General features: G+C 43.1%; 1 protein-coding gene across 2 annotated transcripts in view; it reads right to left on the bottom strand.

Annotated features, from left to right (window-relative positions):
- AP1G1 (adaptor related protein complex 1 subunit gamma 1) overlaps nucleotides 1-2,022 on the bottom strand; it is an 81,066-nt gene extending 79,044 nt beyond the window's left edge. For both annotated transcript variants that reach the window (XM_065899743.1, XM_065899742.1), the window contains exon 1: nucleotides 1,689-2,022. The gene's annotated coding sequence lies outside the window, so the exon portion shown is untranslated. The remainder of the gene's footprint in view (nucleotides 1-1,688) is intronic.
- Between the last annotated feature and the right edge of the window lie 11,029 nt (nucleotides 2,023-13,051).

Genomic DNA, 13,051 nt, shown 5'->3' with positions numbered 1-13,051 from the left:
CTCCATAGCTTCAGAGTAAATACACAAATAGTAAATATATTTTTGAAAAGTCTCCTTAAAACAAATAACAAGAACACTATTTACAATGAAAACATTCACTTTTCTACTAAGACATCATAAGACTAGTACAGGAATTTATCTACCTGATAATAACCTGATAAGAACAACGCACTTATACATGGATTAGAAGTATTAAAAGATTTGATCCAGTTCAAGTTATAAATTTAAGTTTCAGCAGTCACTAGGCTACAATCTCAAATAAGTTATTTCTCTTTTGCAGATGTTAAAACGCAGGCTGAGGTGAAATAGAGGTGACTCAATCACACCTAACTTGAAATGTAAGAAATAATCAGTGAATTGCAGTGAAATGCTTTTTATTCAAGCATGCTATACTGCAAAACATATGTTAAGAGTAGAATAAAAGTGGTGAAATTATGGGTACCTGGAGAGTCTGTATTTTTAAAACAAAAGTTAAGGGGTATACAGTCTGACAAGCACTATGGAGAACAGTAAAAATAAGTATTTAAAATCCAACTATCTCCAGAAAAATCCGATACTCGAAGTCAATCCAAGTATTTTTTTGGAGTTAGTCAACGAAGAACACTACTGTACAAACCACTTGAAAGTTAAAAATCACTAAGAAATTTTCATTCACTCCTCTCTTCTGTTAACTAATCCCTACAGCAGCCAAAAAAGTTACTTTCCTTTCTACCAATGTCAGATTAAGATTCTTTTTCAAAAAATAAAAATTCTTTTTCACAGGCAGATTTCCATGGTTAGGGATATACATCAAGAAAAATACTAAGTGTCAAAAAGTACCCAAAAGCTAAGTGTTCAGCATAGAAAAGGGAATCCACAAATGAGAAAACATTTGACAGCCTCTGCCTACCACCTTCCCCCCCCAAAGCCCTTTAATGAACTTTATAAACATTTACTGTTGAAGTACACTCTGAGCGAGCGGTTCGACGAATCTCCTACACCTAACAAGGAAACACAACCAACGTCCCAACTCTGTCAAGCGGTCAAGAAGATCGGGAGAATTATTAGTTATCGACGCCTGCAGAATCAGGAGTTTGAGAGAAGGGTAAGCAGTGTATTCGCAGGTGAGTTTAAGAAAATAGAGGAGAGGAAAAAAAAAAAAAGCCCGGAAAATTGGGAAAGAAGTTGGTCGGAAGGCTAGAGAGAAAGCGAGGCCAATGTCCAGTTTGAAAACAACGGCAATGCAGGTGCAGACGACGTTCAACTGAGCATTTGGAAGTGCTGAGGAGAGTTCCACGGAAGACCTGACCCAGGTACGAGATACAAGAACGCTGATACGTGGCATAAAGAATACACGCGGGGGTGAGACCCGCCCCGCAAACCCTAGGCTCTCTGAATGAGCCCCAAAAGGAGGAGCGCAGGCTGAGAAAATCAATGGGTCCAAGGAGGCCCGCACCGGCCGGGCAACGCCACAGCAAGGAACGCAGCCGCGCGCGGACCCTCCCGGTCCGACGCTTCGGGGTCGGCGCTCAAGAAGTCGTAACAACCCCTGAGCTCCGGGCCCCTCCTGGCCCAGCTTCTGTCCTCTCTTCACCCCCCACGGTCTGGGACCGGACACCTGGGATTGACAGGAAGCTTCTGGCCGAGCGCTCCCGGCAGGCGCGGGGTAAAAAAGGCAATATGCTCTTTGCGCCGCGAGTGACACTCACCGGCCCGAAACCTCGAACGAAACCTGCAGCTCCGGGGGCGGCGGCAGCAGTGGCAGCAGGGGCAGCAGGAACCTAACATCCAAAATGGCGGCTCCCTCGGCCTCACCACCGCTACTGCAGGCGGAGGGATCCGTAGGTCGGAAGGAGTTTTTAACTAACTTTGCACACTATCGCAGAAACTTCGGTCCCTATCTCCCTCTGCTTGTCGATCCCGCGTCCCCTGACCGCAACTTCTCGTGCCTCCCCTCTCCTAATAACCAAGAACTCGGACCCCACCGAGAACTATTTGCCAAGGAGGAGGTTACTGCTCCTGGCAGAGCGACGCAAAGCGTAGCAAGAATCGGGGCTGTCACTGATGACGCGAGACGCTGCTGCCGAGTCACCGCTGCGAAGAGTCTGAGCGAGAAAGATCCGGTCGACCCCAGAGCCCACGGACATTGGTTCCGCTTTGGTGGGGGGCTGGGGGGGGCTACCAGGAAGTGGCGGGGCCACCTGAAGAGGGTGGGGCTAGCAAGGTAGCGAAGGAAGTGGGGAGGCGAGGCAGAGGGGGGCGGAGAGCACTGAAAGAGGCTGTGTCGGTCCTAACCCACCAGAACCCCAAATTCTCACCCATCAAGTTTGAGACCTTAGCTTTCTCTTCAGGTTAGCTTCAGGAACATGCTCCAAGTGGTCTTGGATTCTGAGGTTTTTATGGCATCTTTGCAATGTATTTTATAAAAATAAAAAGGATGACACAGAAGAATAGATTCCAAGCCCAGTATCACCTTTCAACCTGTGCATTGAAAAAGATACTTAAACTCTCTGGGCTTCAATTTCCTCAAATGTAAAAAGAGAGGATTTGGACTAGTGATAGCTAAAACCATTCCAGAATGGACTTTCTGACTGATTCCATGCACTAATGACCTGAGCCAAAACAGTCCAACCATACAGGTCCTGGCTTGATAAATAATCACTAACACCTGACACGAATATTTTCCATGTTTATGTAAAGAGAGCCAAGATATCTTGGCCCGTTTAAATGAAAGGTGACCTACCATTCCTTCAGATGAAATGGCAATAAAGCATCCCTGAAAGTGAATAAAGCAGAGCACCTAGCTAGATGACAAAGAGAACTGAACTAACCACAAATCTTGAGTTTAGGACCTGTCATCAGCAGGAGGTTGTACTTTTTTACTTTGCGGGTTTCATGCAGGGGATTTCAAAACAGTTTACAAAAATTGAGTTTAGTAGGCCCGCCTGTACAATTTCGTTCTTGAACTACTGGGGCATGCCAAGTGGCCGTAAAGAAAGGAGGCCAAGGGCGTAATAATAGTAATTATCATTTTTCATTATCAAATATTGATATCACATTGTTTATAAAAGCATCTTCGTATATGTAATCTAATTTGACCCTCGTGACAACCTCCTGAGTCAGACTAGATAAGCATAAGTAACTTAGTTTTACAAATAAGGAGACTGAGGCTCAGAGAAGCTGTAACTTGCTAAACGACCCTCCCTCTCTCCTCCCCCACTGGGGTTCATCTATGTGGTACCACCTTAGGAGTTAGAAAATTGTAGGTACCTACTCACCCTCCCCCACACTCAGAGTGGTATCAACCGAGAGCAAATGATTTGGGGAGCAGAATGCTTATGGAATTCAGTCACTTCATATTCCCTCCATGCGCTACTGTATAGTACAGCTCTTGATCACAGGGCAAGTAAAGTGTAAAACTAGAACACCATAATAATGCCATAACGCAGATTTCACTGAGGTATAGCTATACATGCTAAAGTACAGTATGGGGCTCCCGTAAAAGTAAGGAGTTTGCAGGTTCCAAAGCAGTTACCTACAGCATTCTGTTCGCCAGTCACAAAAATTTGCTTAGAAGTCGAATTTAAGTGTTTACCATTGCAAACCACAAAAGAAAAGTTAAACTATCTTCTTAAGAAACAGGGAGGAGCTTGGATTCTACCATGCCAAGTGGCAGAACATTAAAGAGAAAATGACAGACATTATAAAATGTAAATCCTCTTCATGTATTTTTTTACTTATATTTATCTTTATAATTACTAAGCTCCTCTCATAATGCAACTGAAAATTAAAAGCAATTGACCCAATATATAGCATAATCATTATTATCATAGGATCTTTGGTTTCTGTGGCTGGCTATTAAAGTTTGGGAAAACTTACTGCCCATCTACTCAAACATAACCTCAAATTAAATTACAGCACATCAATAAAGTAGAATACTATGCTGCCAATAAAAATGAAGCTACACCTCTATCTTTATTAGCAGGGTATGGCAGATTTTTAAAAACATATTACAAAATAGTATTATAGGGCTTCCCTGGTGGCGCAGTGGTTAAGAATCTGCCGGCCAATGCAGGGGACACGGGTTCAAGCCCTGGTCCAGGAAGATCCCACATGCTGCCGAGCAACTAAGCCCATGCACCACAACTACTGAGCCTGCTCTCTAGAGCCCACGAGCCACAACTACTGAAGCCCACACGCCTAAAGCCCGTGCTCCACAACAAGAGAAGCCACCACAATGAGAAGCCCGCGCACCGCAATGAGGAGTCGCTCCCGCTCGCCACAACTAGACAAAGCCCACGCGCAGAAACAAAGACCCAACGCAGCCAGAAATAAATAAAATAATTTTTTTTAATTTTAATTTATTTCTGGCTGTGTTGGGTCTTCGTTTCTGTGCGAGGGCTTTCTCTAGTTGCAGCAAGTGGGGCCCACTCTTCATCGCGGTGCGCGGACCTCTCACTATCGCGGCCTCTTGTTGTGGAGCACAGGCTCCAGACGCGCAGACTCAGTAATTGTGGCTCATGGGCCTAGTCTCTCCGTGGCATGTGGGATCTTCCCAGACCGGGGCACGAACCCATGTCCCTCCTAAAATAAATTTTTAAAAAATAGTATTATAGGGCTTCCCTGGTGGCGCAGTGGTTGAGAATCCGCCTACCGATGCAGGCGACACGGGTTCGTGCCCCGGTCTGGGAAGATCCCACATGCCGCGGAGCGGCTGGGCCCGTGAGCCATGACCGCTGAGCCTGTGCGTCCGGAGCCTATGCTCCGCAACGGGAGAGGCCACAACAGTGAGAGGCCCGCGTACCGCAAAAAATAAAATAAAATAAAATGAGCTTGTAAAAAGTGTATATATACACAGAAAAAATGTTGAAGGATAAAACTAAAATGTAAAAATGATTATCTGGATGGTGGGATTATAGAGGACTTTTATTTTCTTTATTACGTTTTGTTTTTTGCAATAAGTATACTGTATTTTTACTTGGAAAAAAAGACTTTCACATTTTGGGGGGGAAAAAGTCCTTATAAGATAATGTAGTTTTATGGATCCAAATACTAAAGGAGATTTTTGTTTTTATTTGTTTTAATTTATTTTACTTTATTTATTTTTGGCTGTGTTGGGTCTTTGTTGTTGCACGTGGGCTTTCCCTAGTTGCGGCAAGTAGGGGCCACTCCCTGTTGCGGTTCCCGGGCCTCTCATTGTGGCGGCTTCTCCTGTTGCGGAGCATGGGCTCCAGGGGCACGGGCCCAGTAGTTGTGGCACACAGGCTCAGTAGTTGTGGCTCATGGGCTCTAGAGAACAGGCTCAGTAGTTGTGGCGCACGGGGTTAGTTGCTCTGCAGCATGTGGGATCTTCCCAGACCAGGGCTTGAACCCATGTCCCCTGCATTGGCAGGCGATTCTTAACCACTGTGCCACCAGGAAAGTCCCAGATTTTTGTTTTGAAAACAGCAACAACCAGAAAGGATTCAACAAATTTCTAGCAATAGATAATGGTTGGGGAAAAAAGATCATTGTTTTTATGGTTTTGTTTATTATTGATAACTAGTATGCTTCAATTTAACAAATAATAACAACAAAAACCAAAAACAAACTGAAGAGGCATCTCCAGGAGTCAGACTACTCAGATGTCAGTCCTGGCTGGGTTTAACTGAATTTGTGCGCTGAGCAAAGTGTTTAATATCTCTGAACCTGTTTCCTCGGCTGTCCAATATTTATTTATGACTTGCTTTATTCCAAAATGGATTCTAAGTGGCTTTATCCAGAGGGATCAAATGTGTGAAAGCACTTTGAAAAGTATCAGGCATCATGAGAATATAAGTATAAACACTTTTTGTGCCACCTCACAATTCAACCAAATCATTTACTGATTGCCTACTACTGGTGCAGTAGTGTGTTCTGTCTTACAATTTACAAAAATATTTTCATATATATTGATTCATTTGCTCCTCACCCACCATGAGCTTGTAAACTATGCAGGCACTATAGCATAGTAGTTAAAAGTGTTGTTTTCTGGTGCCAGACTGCCTGGATTTAAACTTGCTCTTCCTCTCTTCATTGCGTGGCCTTCAGCAAGTTCCCTAACATCTCTGAGCATTTCTGAACCTCAGTGTACCCGTCTGTAAAATGGAGTTAATAGTAGCACCAGCATCTTGGGACTTCCCTGATGGTCCCGTGGTTACAACTCCACATTTTCACTGCAGAGGGCATGGGGTTGATCCCTGGTTGGGGAACTAAGGTCCCACATGCCACGTGGCATGGCCAAAAAAAAAGTATCATCAGCATCTTAAGGCTGATATGATCATTAAATGAGCTGATACACGTAAAGTATTTAGAAACAGCAGGTGGCACTAAGTAAGGGCTCAATAGACATTAGCTCTTTTTAGGATAAATATTATCATCCCTATTTTAGATACAAGGAAACAGAAGGTCAGGGAAATTAAATGATTTGTCACAGCTTCAAACAGCAGAGATCAGATTCAAATCTAGATCGTCCAACTTTGAATGTAACTTTTAGTCCATACAGTAATCATTCAATGAATGTACTGCCTGAGTCTTTCCACTACACCACACTGCCCTGGGTGCACAGAATATGTAATAGACAATGCAAAAGAGACAGTCGCTACCCTGAAGATAATTATAATCTCATTGAGGAAAACTGGATTTTTTTTAATCCAGAAAAATATCAGTGATATTATTACTCAGCGGATAAGTCCTAGTTCCCCAAAATCAGAAATATGAGAGGTCACTGGGCACCAGAGCAGTGAAAGATGGTTTTTGGAAGACATGGCATGTCAGTTGGAATCTGTGGTACTAGAAGGGGACCTGTTCTCTTGGGCCTAGATGCAGCAGGATTCTTAAGTGACTCAGTATCAGCAGCTGAAGCCATATGATCTTTGCAGCGCATGGGGAAAGCTCTCACTACAGAAACGTGGTCAGCGTCTTTCACAAGGAACTCCTCCTGCTTCTCCACGTGCCAGAGCCCTCAGCCTAGAAAGAAAAGGAAAGCAGGGATGCAACCCTGGAGGAAATACACTGACGTGAGTCAAAGAGGCAGTTCCACTGGCCCGTTTTGCTATCCTTTGAGTCACCTGAATCTATAAATAAGCCTGAGAGACAGAGTAAAATTAGTCCCTCTGTTTTCTATGTAATGTTTGCACAAAAAGCATTTTTACAATTCTTTTAAGGGTGGCCCCTAAGCACAATTTATCCTGGCCTGAGAAAAGGCTTTAGGAATCAATCCTACAGTTGTAACAAAACCCAGAAATGATGTAAAAATTAATTTTCCAACAGCTAACTCCATACACTCTTTGGCCTCCTACCAAGAGCATTAGAAATCTGCTATATGTTCCTTCAAAGTAAAGACCAAAGCCCAGAGGATATGAGGCTCTGACAAGCTTCCTCTTAGCTTTTTAAAGACTTTTTAAAAAGAGGAAACCCATTACTAATAAGAACCTGCTGTTTAAAAAAAAAAAAGAGGCCATCTGAGATGTTTTATGTCACAATATTTTTTTAATTAATTAATTAATTAGATTTTTGGCTGCATTGGGTCTTCGTTGTTGCACACGGGCTTTCTCTAGTTGTGGCGAGCAGGGGGTACTCTATTGCAGTGGCTTCTCTTGTTGTGGAGAATGGACTCTAAGTGTGCGGGCTTCAGTAGTTGTGGCACTCAGGCTCAGTAGTTGTGGCTCACGGGCTCTAGAGTGCAGGCTCAGTAGTTGTGGCTCACGGGCTTAGTTGCTCCACAGCATGTGGGATCTTCCCAGACCAGGGCTCGAACCCGTGTCCCCTGCATTAGCAGGCGGATTCTTAACCACTGCGCCACCAGGGAAGTCTCTATGTCACAATATTTTGTTTTTTCTAGAGTAGCTGTACTTCGTGTGTAAATGATTCTATACTATGCTGGCACCTTTGGAGTGAAAAATCTTACCAGATATGAGACTGCAACCACCTCAAACCCTAACTTGAGGAAATGGTGCCAGTTTCCTGTTTAGGAAGACAAAACTGAGGAGGGGGACTTAGGGGAGGGGGGAATGAAGGCAGTCGAAAGGTATAAACTTCCAGTTATAAGATAAATAAGTACTAGAGATGTTATGTACAACATGATAATGAAAGTTACTAAGAGAATAAATCCTAAGAGTTCTCATCACAAGAAAAAAAAATTAACTTTGTACCTATTTGAGATGATGGGTGTTCACTAAACTTATGATAATCACTTCATGATGTACGTAAGTCAAGTCATTATGCTGTATACCTTATTCTTCTACAGTGCTGTGTGTCAATTATATCTCGATAAACTGGAAGAAAAAGAACAACTGAGGCCACCAGAGAAGGATGCACCATCCAGAAACAGAGCAGGGCTTCTGACTCATTGTTTCCTACTCAAGTTATTTTATTTCCTTAGTATGTGCACTGTCATTTCCCTGGAAGGATTCACGGTAAAATGGTTTACTTTTCCTTTAAGTACATAGCCCCATCCTTGTTCTTTTAAAATCAGTCAGTCCTACAAGTTGCTTTAAAATTAGCCTGGGGGCTTCCCTGGTGGCGCAGTGGTTGAGAGTCTGCCTGCCGACGGAGGGGACGCGGGCTCGTGCCCCGGTCCGGGAAGATCCCACATGCCGCGGAGTGGCTGGGGCCGTCCGGAGCCTGTGCTCCGCAAAGGGAGAGGCCACAATAGTGAGAGGCCCGCGTACCGCAAAAAAAAAAAAAAAAATTAGCCTGGGAAGTCCAAGAAGTGTTGGGACATTCGCAGTAACTGGGGCAGCCAGTTCCTGGTACCCAGTTCGGAGAACACCAAACTCCTCTGCCAAGCTATTCACACATGCCAGGTGCCAGGGTGTGGTGCCTTATCCCAAGGAGAGGCAGACAGAGAACCATAAAGTTTAGGAGATGAAAGATATTGTAAATGAGAAAACTACAGACCCACACACAGGTGGCCATATTAAAATTTGTGCCCAAGAGCCCTGATTACCAAACAAATAGTCAATCCAGGACTAAGGAATTAGGTGGTTTCATCAGCATTTCAAGTCTCGGTTAAGAGTTTCAAAATCGACTTCCTCAGAACCATAATGACATTGTTTAATATTATGAAAGTAAAAGGTATGTGTTACACATATATACTGAAGTATTTACAGATGAAATTATAGGCATAATGTTTGAGATTTACTTTAAATTCCTTCTGTATCAAAAGAAAAATAGGAAGAGATAGGTAGATGAAATAAAAGCAGCACAATATTGATAACTGTTGAAACTGAGGGGTGGGTACATGGAAGTTCATTATGTTATTCGCTCTAATTTTGTATATGTTTAAATTTTTCATAATAAAGTTTTCTTTGTTTTATTTTTAAGCAGAGGACTTGAATACCTAGAAGCTGAGCAATACACAAGGTGGTTCAGACAAACATTTCAGCAAGGAAAATCAGAGTCAAATTATGTCTGAGGACTTCCCTGGTGGCACAGTGGTTAAGAAGCCACCTGCCAATGCAGGGGACATGGGTTGGAGCCCTGGTCTGGGAAGATCCCACGTGCGCGGAGCAACTAAGCCCGTGCGCCACAACTACTGAGCCTGCGCTCTAGAGCCCACGAACCGCAACTACTGACCCAACGTGCCACAACTACTGAACCCCGCGTGCCTAGAGCCCATGCTCCGCAACAAGAGAATCCACCGCAATGAGAAGCCCGTGCACTGCAACGAAGAGTAGCCCCCGCTCGCCAGAACTAGAGAAAGCCCGCGCAAAGCAACGAAGACCCAACGCAGCCAAAAATAAATTTAAAAAAATTATGTCTGAAATATAAAATCTTTTAAAAAAGAGCTTCACGAGGTCAGAAATGCTTAGGAAGGCGAAAAGAATAAAACAATTTCTCTTTACTTCATACCGAAGGAACAAAGAGTAAAAATAATTAATGCATATGGTTCTTTAGGTTTTTTTTTTACTTCTCCAGAATTATGTACACAAAGTTATGAGATTTTTATACTATTTTCAACATAAGAGAAAATTGTTTTCACTACATAGTAATTAAATATATCTACTCTAAATCACTACACATTAAAGACTTTCAAAATTGACCAGCTCTTAAAAATGTTCTTTGCAGTCTACACTGTGGTATTGTCAAGAGGTAGATATAAGACTACAGCCCTATTTTCTCATGAATTCATCATAAAAACACATCAAATATCAGCTAAATGATTGCAAATATGCTCCCTGGCTTTAAAAAAAACTTCACAAAGATCATTTTACTATTCAAAAGCCCATTTAGAAATATGTTCTAGCGCTGCTTGGAGTCCCATTCCAGATTCAGTTTCTCTAACCATACTGACCTGTCTTTCAGGAGAAAGGGGTGAGAAATAAGGGGCTGGAGATGACACAGGTGAGGGCCCTGCTGCTAATACTGGCGATGCCCCAAATGGATCACCCGTTCCTGCTACAGTTCCACCTCCTCTGCAAAGAGCACTTTTCTTGACATCCTCGGTGAATTCAGTATTAACCGGGCCTGCTGGGGCTTCAGCCTGAGGCAAGAATCACATTGGCTTCTCAATTTACTACACATTTGTTCACTGCATACCTACTACACTCCAAGCACTCTTGGAAATCCGGGGGAAGAAACAGCGAGCAAGGACACGTGCTTTCTGCCCTCATGAAGTTTAGAGTCCAGGGTAAGTCAATGACAGTTACAGCAAACTTCAGGCTTTCTGGCCCACATACTTCTTCTTTCTCTCTGTTTCAAGGGCTGTGTTTTGAGTGCTTATGAGGTCAGACACTGTGGTACACCAGTGATTAAGAGCTAGATGTCAAAAAAAAGAGCTAGATGTCAATATGCATAGATATGTCTACAAGAAAGTTTATCATACTTTAAGCAGTGGTAAACTCTGGATGTATCCGTTCATTTGACAAAATCTATTGACCTTGTAATATAAACTAGGCATAGTGCTGGGAATGCCACAGTGAACAAACCAGACAAAAGTCCCTGTCCTCGTGGATCTGATATTGCAGGGGGAGAGACAGATAAGAAACAAGGTCACTAAGTGAATGATAACAATGTGTTAGATAGAGATAAGATTGATAGAGAAAAAATATAAAACAGTGAAGAGGGAAGAGAAGGTAGCTGGGAAGGGCTTTGCAGAGAAGAGAACACTCAAATACAGACCTGAAGAAAGTGAGGGAGGGACCAGGCGGAGAGCTAGAGAACACAGAGTCCCAAAGTACAAAGGTCCTGAGGAGGGAGCAGGTGTGTGTTTGAAGAAGCACGAGGAGGCCAGTGTGGCTGAGGCAGAGTAAACACACGGAGAGTAGAGGGAGTGAGGCGAGAGAGAAGAGGTGACAGTAGGTGTGGGTGGCCTCCTCAGTCATAGGAAAGCTGTTGCCTATTATCCTAAGTGAAATAAAAAGCCATTGGAGGGTTTTAAAAGCAGAGGACTTACATGATCTGACCTAGGTACTAACCAGATCTCTGACTGCTGCATTGAACATCAGTTAATGGGGAAAAGGGGTAGAAGCAGAAAAACCAGTTAAGAGGGTACTGCAATCATTCAGACCAGAGACTATTGCAGGTTAGATCGTGGTACTGTCAGTGGAGATGGTGAGAAGTGACAGAAATCTGGAAGGTAGAGTAACCAGGATTTGTTTAAGATTGGTTGGGCTAGGGGTTGAGAGAAAGGGAAGATATCAAGATTTTCCCCTAGCGTAGAATTACCACTAACTATAGAATGAGTACGTTCTTGGAAAGGGTGAGAGCACTTTTGGACATGGTAAGTTTGAGATGCATCTGAAACATCCTAGTGAAGATATCAAGAAAGCAGGCGAGGGACTTCCTTGGCGCTCCAGTGGTTAAGACTCCCGCACTTCCAATGCAGGGGGCGCGGGTTCCAGCCCTGGTCGGGGAACTAAGATCCCACGGGCCATGCTGCATGGCCAAAAAGAAGACGAAGAAAAAACAAGGCAGGTGAATGCATCAGCCTGGATTTCATATCAGCCTAGAGGCCTTAGCTAGTGATAAACATGTGGAAGTCCTCACCACAAAGATGGGATTAAAAACTACAATGTTGGATGAAATCACCTAGAGAATAGGGAAGAAGTGGTCCAGAGACTGAGCTCTTAGGCACAACTCTGGTGGCATTTCATGTGGCTTTTACTTCTTCTTAGTCCCTTTCTGTATTGTCTAAATTTTTTTTACAACACGTCATTTTTCAACAAACCACATACTTTTTGGAAAAGAAAAAAAGAGTCCCTTTCAGGAAACCATCAAGAGCAAAGCATCAGAAAAGACAGGTGTGCCCTTAATCACAATCCAACATGGTACCTGCTGCCAACTTGAGGGCATTAGGGAGAAATTTCTCTTGCCCTAAAACAATTCATGACCACTTTTGGAAGCTTCATCCATCCTCTGTGATAATGATGAGCATGAAAAGCAAAACTTGATTATATTTGCTATGTGCCAGGTACTGCATATAAATTCCTTGTACGTATTAGCTCATTTAATCATCTCAACAAATTTATGAGATTTTTAAGTAACTCTTAACTGTTATTATCCCCCTTCTTACAGTCCAGAGAACTGAGTCTTTGAGAGGGTAAGCCACTTGCCTGAAGTCTCACAGTTAATAAATGGCGGAGCTAGGATCTGAATATGGGTTGTTTCACTACTGAACTCAAACTGTGAAACAAGGCTAAATGATGGTGCCTTGTGCCTTTGGATCTTGTAGCCTTTATTCCAAGAGCTCTTTATTAAAATGCAAAATAACCCTCGGATAAAGCTGAGATCTTAAGAACTAAAAACATTTTATACGCTTCTAGGTATAACACCAGGTAACTTCATCTTTGTTTTCCACTCTATTGCTAACAACTTAAAAGGGTTATCTGACCACAGAAGTCCAGCTCTGCTAGAAAAGGTATGTGGGTGGAGAAAAGGTGCAGATGTCACCTGTTTACAATCCTGCCAGAGCTACGGTGGAAGCCACATACCTAAGTTAAAAAATCTTCTGGTGCACAGTAAGAATCTCTGCTTTAAGTCAATTCTCTCTTCTTGAAAGTACTGACCATAAAGGTTGCTTTGGATTTATACGGGCCATTATAGTTCTTAG

Source organism: Phocoena phocoena, chromosome 20, assembly GCF_963924675.1.
Source record: "Phocoena phocoena chromosome 20, mPhoPho1.1, whole genome shotgun sequence".
NCBI lineage: Eukaryota > Metazoa > Chordata > Mammalia > Artiodactyla > Phocoenidae > Phocoena > Phocoena phocoena.
The sequence above is the reverse complement of the archived record's forward strand: the minus strand, read 5'-3'. Positions and strand labels throughout refer to the sequence as shown.